The sequence below is a fragment of the Phocoena phocoena genome, chromosome 3 (genome assembly GCF_963924675.1).
Source record: "Phocoena phocoena chromosome 3, mPhoPho1.1, whole genome shotgun sequence".
Taxonomy (NCBI): Eukaryota; Metazoa; Chordata; class Mammalia; order Artiodactyla; family Phocoenidae; genus Phocoena; species Phocoena phocoena.
In genome coordinates, this window is record NC_089221.1 from 152,405,401 (window position 1) to 152,411,560 (window position 6,160).

Sequence of the window (6,160 nt, forward strand, 5' to 3'; positions counted from 1 at the left end):
TTCCAGAGGTTCTGAGAACAACAAACAACCACCATTGGCACAGCCCTTCAGAGTCTGCCAAACACCTTCCTGTACTTTCATGTATCTCCTGTAACAACCTTGCAAGAGATACTATACTCATTTCGTTTTTAAATAAGTTAGGGCTCAGGGTCCAAATAACCTGACCCACAGCAAGGGACGAGGGATCCACAGTGGGTAAATTCATTCCTTGCTGCTAGTACTGACTGATATTCATAAGGGTTTTATACAACACTTATCTTGTGTTTTAACCCTTGCAGCAACCCTTGCAAAGCAGGCATTGTTTACCCCCAATTTAAAGAAAAGGAAACTAAAAAGCAGAAGTGATTTGTCCAAGATTACAGACAAGTGGCCCATCTGTAAGGCAGGTAGTTTCATCTCCATTTTACAGGGGAGCTCAAACAAAGCTCCGAGAAAGCCAAGTTACTTGCTTTTCAGCTTGCTGCACTCCCCCCTCTATCCTGATGAAGCTCAGAAGGCAAAATTGTTAGTTCCTCATTAAAGAATATCACTGAAACCAAAGTCGGCCATCCTCAGGGTCCAGGCAGCATCCCGACCCGACACCTCCCCTTCCACTTCCCAGTGCCCATCCCCTCCCCCCTCCCCGCAGAGCTCTGACTTCTCCTTCATAAGATACAGGACAATGCCACCAGGATGTGAAACGCCTGGGCTGACTGAACCGCCTCTTCCACCCGGCGAGGATAAGAAAGATTAAGGCGATTAGGGCCAGGGCCTGGCACAAGCCGAAAGTTCCCCGGGGCAAGGCAAGTAGGAGGCCTGGGAGGTATGGGCGAGAAATGGGGGGGTCCAGGACAAGGCCGGCCTAGTAAAGTAGAGGCGAAGCCCGGTGCCGGGGCATGATCACAGAGATACCCCACGGGGGGACCCCAGAAGGCGGGACGAGAGATGCACGGAGCGGTCCGGCAAAGATCTGAGCCTGAGTAAGGGGAGAGGAGAGAAGCACCACGAGGACCCGGGCCAGGGCCTCGGTGGAGGGGACGGGGGCACGCCCCTCCTTACCGGTGGAGGACCGAGCCCCAAGGAGGGTCCGGTCCGGCTCATCTGATTACCTGTTTTTCCGCCGCCGCGGAGCCGCCTGCGGCCCGAGCTCCGGCACTAAAGAGGCTCCGAGGACCCACGTCTCTCGAGAGGCTGTGGCGCATTCGGGACCCAAGCCATGGTGTGAGCGGCGCTGTGCCCGTGGCGACACAGAAGGCCCCAGACACCAAACAGGGAGGGACCACAGGGGGCTGGCCCACAGCCTTCCCGATAAAGTCTCCTGAGGCCGAGTCATTTCACGCGAGATTTGGCGGGGGCTCGATGCATGCTGGGAGTTGTAGTCCATGGTCGGGAAAGCCCCAGGATCTTAGCTGCACTGCAGGTTGGTAGGGCCAGAGCTCCGTGTGTGGAAACTGCCAGCTCCCATACGAAAAGCTACCCTTGACTAGCATTTTATGCCTGGGTCTGTGACAGGCTGAGGGCAGATGGAGGTGGCATAGTAAAGTGACACCCTCAAACCCGTTTCACGGAGGGGAAGTTGAAGAGATGCGAAGGCACTTTGACTAAGAAGAGATGAAGTGAGCAGGGACCCTCTTCCAGGAACAGCTGGGTTAGGCAGGGTTCATACTAGTAGCAGAACCAAAAGGGGAAGCAAATAGCACCAGCCTCTGCTAGGTAAGGTGGTCGTAACATTATTTCCCTTTTACACTAAGGAAAGTGACACTTGGAGAGGTGCCAGCTCAACTGTCATACCCTGAAGACTTCTTTTTTCTTAAAGGGTTTACAAATATGACAAAGCAATAAAGTTGAGGAAGTAAATGAAGTTGAAAAACAATCTATCCACATGTCCAAAGTTTGCCATCAAGGCTCATTTCAAGAGGGCTATAGGGGCTTGGGGCTGGGACTTTTAGATTTCAGCATTTGACCATTGGCCAGGCCTACTGGCGGGACTGAGAGGCTTTCTTCATGCACCTTTAAACTTGAATATGCCAGTAATTAGAGTCTTTTCTAAATTCTGTGATTAGCTTATAAATAGCACAATTACATTGCAGTGTGATTTTTTTCTCGTGTTAAAAGTATTCTTTCATGGGCTTCCCTGGTGGTGCAGTGGTTGAGAGTCCGCCTGCCGATGCGGGGAACACGGGTTCGTGCCCTGTTCCGGGAAGATCCCGCATGCCCCGGAGCGGCTGGGCCCGTGAGCCATGGCCGCTGAGTCTGCGCGTCCGGAGCCTGTGCTCCGCAATGGGAGAGGCCAAGACAGTGAGAGGCCCGTGTACCGCAAAAAAAAAAAAAAAAAAAAAATTGTTACTTCAGGGCTTCCCTGGTGGCACAGTGGTTAAGAATCCGCCTGCCAATGCAGGGGACACGGGTTCAAGCCCTGGTCCAGGAAGATCCCACATGCTGCAGAGCAAATAAGTCCATGTGCCACAACTACTGAGCCTGCTCTCTAGAGCCCGTGAGCCACAACTACTGAAGCCCGCGCACCTAGAGCCCGTGCTCCACAACAAGAGAAGCCGGCACACCACAACAAAGAGTAGCCCCTGCTTGCCGTAACTAGAGAAAGCCCGCACGCAGCAACGAAGACCCAACGCAGCCCAAAATTAATTAAAATAGATTCTCATTAAAAAAAGTGTTACTTTGTAAATTTGCAACTTTTAAAATATGCCATAATTTTTGCCCTCTGTGGGGACAAAGCTGACACCTTGCCCTCCTTCATCACAAGGAAGGCATACACATCACAATCTTAGTCAGAAGGGGAGGAAAGAGCACTTTGCACCTTTATATAAATTGCAGGACAGGATCACCTTGTTTCAGTCTTATTCCCAAATTAATGAAAACTGAAGGCTTTTCTGGAAGTTACTGACTCTTAACTAAGACAACTTTATCCCTGACTCTTGTGATACTGATGTCTGAAGCTGTGACATGATGTTGGCAGATAGTAGCCGTTTGAGAAAATTGCTGTTTTCCCCAAAGAGCAGACTAGCTATAAACTTTTAGCCTTTGCAAGCTTACAGGGTTTTCCCCTTTAAATCGGTGTTGTATTTTTTATTTAGGGAGCTTATTCTTCTAAAGCCTGGACTTCCTTCGAACCCTTCTTTGTAAGTAAACTACTTTTCTAAATGGTCTGGTTGCATAGCTAAAGAGGATTCAGTCACAGCTGAATCCATGAGGCCCAAGAAGGGCACCTTCAGAGCTGTTTGATCTCAGGCCGTTTTTTTCAGTGCCGGGGGTGGATCTCTTGTGGCAATAGAGATTCCCCTCCACTGCCTTTTCTGTGCTTTTTTTCTCACTCTGGTTTTGGTTCTTTTTTTCTTTCTTTCTTTCTTTTAAAGTCTTTATTGCATTTGTTACAATATTGCTTCTGTTTTATGTTTTGGTTTTTTGGCCACGAGGCATGTGGGATCTTTGCTCCCCGACCAGGGATCGAACCCACACCCCCTGCATTGGAAGGTGAAGTCTTAAGCACTGGACCGCCAGGGAAGTCCCTCTGGTTTTGGTTCTTAGCCAAGCCTACTTTTAATTGTCACAGCCACTTTATTTCCCCAAGAGTGGCAGCATCCTTGGGAGGTTGGTCTTTGAGGTCTGATTGTTGGTTCTTATCTGGGGACAGACAACAGTCAAGGGTCCCTGTGTGTGGTTGACCAGGGAATCTGGTTGCCTTTTTATGTATGTTTACAACATACACTTACCACGAAACTAATTTTCTTTTTTTAAAAAAATATTTTATTTATTTACGTATTTATTTATTTTATTATTTTGGGGGGGGCTGCGTTGGGTCTTCATTGCTGTGCATGGGCTCTCTCTAGTTGCTGCGAGTTGGGGGTTACTCTTCTTTGCGGTGCGCAGGCTTCTCATTGGGGTGGCTTCTCTTATTGTGGAGCATGGGCTCTAGGCGTGTGGGCTCAGTAGTTGTGGCGCACGGGCTTAGTTGCTCCACGGCATGTGGGATCTTCCTGGACCAGGGCTCGCACCCGTGTCCCCTGCATGGGCAGGAAGATTCTTAACCACTGTGCCATCAGGGAAGTCCCGAAACTAATTTTCTAAATACTTTTGACTCGGAATTTTCTTTTTGCACCTCCTTGGGCACTTCATACTTTAATAAACTTGGAGCCTCTGAAATTGACCAGAATCTCTCTTACATCCACCCAGGATGCCCCAAATCATTCTGCATTTCTACTTCATGGGGGACGGGCAGAGATTGGAACCAGACTCTGCCCACCTGCCTTCCTCTAGACGTCTGCGCTCTCTGGCCAGTACAAGCCCTCAGAAAGGTCCACTCCCTAGATAGATCTGCCAACATTCTCACGACCCATCAGCGGACTGAAACTTGGTCACTGGGATAGTAGCAGGTGGGGCATTTGCATTTTTGGGATCTCTAGACTTGGAACTCTGGAAATCTGCCCCCTATAATATCACAGATAAGGCATTCCACCTAGTAGTGCTTAGGCATTGTCCATTTCCGTTGCCCATTTCGCAGCAGAGGAAACTAACACTCTCAAGGGAACTTTGGATAAGATACCTCAGCCAGGAAGCGGCAGAGTTGAAATTCAAGACGGGCTGAGTGCCCAGCTGATAGTTTCGCTGCTGGCTATCCTTGGCCTCAGCTCCTCCACTTTAACGTCCCTGGGGCTAGAGGGTTGAAGGCGCATTCCCAAGGAAGAAACAAAGATCAGTAACACTGCCCTCTCGTGGTGAGGGGTAAAGATTTCACTGAAAAAAATAAGGATGCTTGGTCAGCTGTCAGACTGTCCTTAGAGACAAACTTCTCCCGCCTAATATCACAGATGAAGCAACTAAGGTGCAGAGAACAGAAGGAACCCGGCCACTGTCACAAAGTTAGGCAGTTGGTTAGCTAGAAAATGTGTTTTTGTTTCTTACTTTGTGTCAGGTACTATGCGTGGTACTCAGGATACACTGGGAAGGGTCCCTGGATGTTATAGGCTGACTTGTGTCCTCCCAAAATTCATGTGATGAAATCTCAAACCCCAGTGCGTCAGAACTTAACAGTATTTATAGATAAGGGCTGTAAAGGGGTGATTAGGTTAAAATAAGGCTGGTGTCCTCATAAGAAGAGGAAGAGGCCCCAGAGTTACACAAGCACAGGGAAAAGGCCATGTGAGGATACAGTGAGAGGTGGCAATTTGCAAGCCAAGAAGAGAGGCTGCAAAAGAAACCAAACCTGCCGGTACCTTGATCTTGGACTTCTAGCCTCCAGAACTGTGAGAAAATTAATTTCTGTTGTTTAAGCCACCCACTCTGTGATACTTTGTTATGGCAGCCCTACCAAACTAATACGAGGAGACAGACAACGAATGAGAGATTATGAATAATTAAAAGCCAGATATCAGGAGGCAATAGCACCAAGTGCTATGTAATAGGGGGACTGACTCTGGAACATCAGGGGAGGGTGCCCAGAGAAATACGAGTTACAGAGGCAAGGAAGTAGGTGGAAGTGGGTGCTCCACGTGGGGCACCAAAGCAAGGGCAAAGGCCCAGAGGCAGGAGAAAGCTTGTGTCTGAGGAGAATTGGAGGGTGGGGAGCAATTAGCAGAGTCCTTGAGGTGGCAGAGCCCCCACCAGCTCAAGGTTTATAGGCCAAGGTATGGATTTTGGTCTTTCCCCTGAGAGCCATGGGGGTGAGGGGCCACCTGGAAGTGGACATAGTGTAAACAAGTCCATAGTTGGCCTTGGGTGGGGAGGGGAAGAGAGGGGAGAGTTAGAAAGGTTAGTGCAACGGGCCCTGGGGTGATTTTGTTAAGCTAGGTTTTATTAGGGTTGGGGTTTATCTGGACGGCAGTTGGAGCACATTTAAATGCATTGGGAAGAATCAGCAGAGAGGGAAGTGTGCAAGATGCAGGTGAGTAAGGGGTTAAGAGCCCTGAGATGCAGGAAGGGGCACCTGGCATTTGATCAATTACCTAGGGCCTACAGGTTTTTCAGAGACCCACAAAAACATCTTTGAACGCTAAAAGGTAAATGATTGGCTCCAAGATTTTTTTAAAACTGCAGAATCAAAACTAATATGTTTAATTAAATGTCCGCACAACAGAGTATTACATCAACTTCTTTTATGATAATATTTAACTCTCATAAAGATGCCGTTGCATTTGAAAACAAATTGAGAGCTAGATTTTTCTCACCT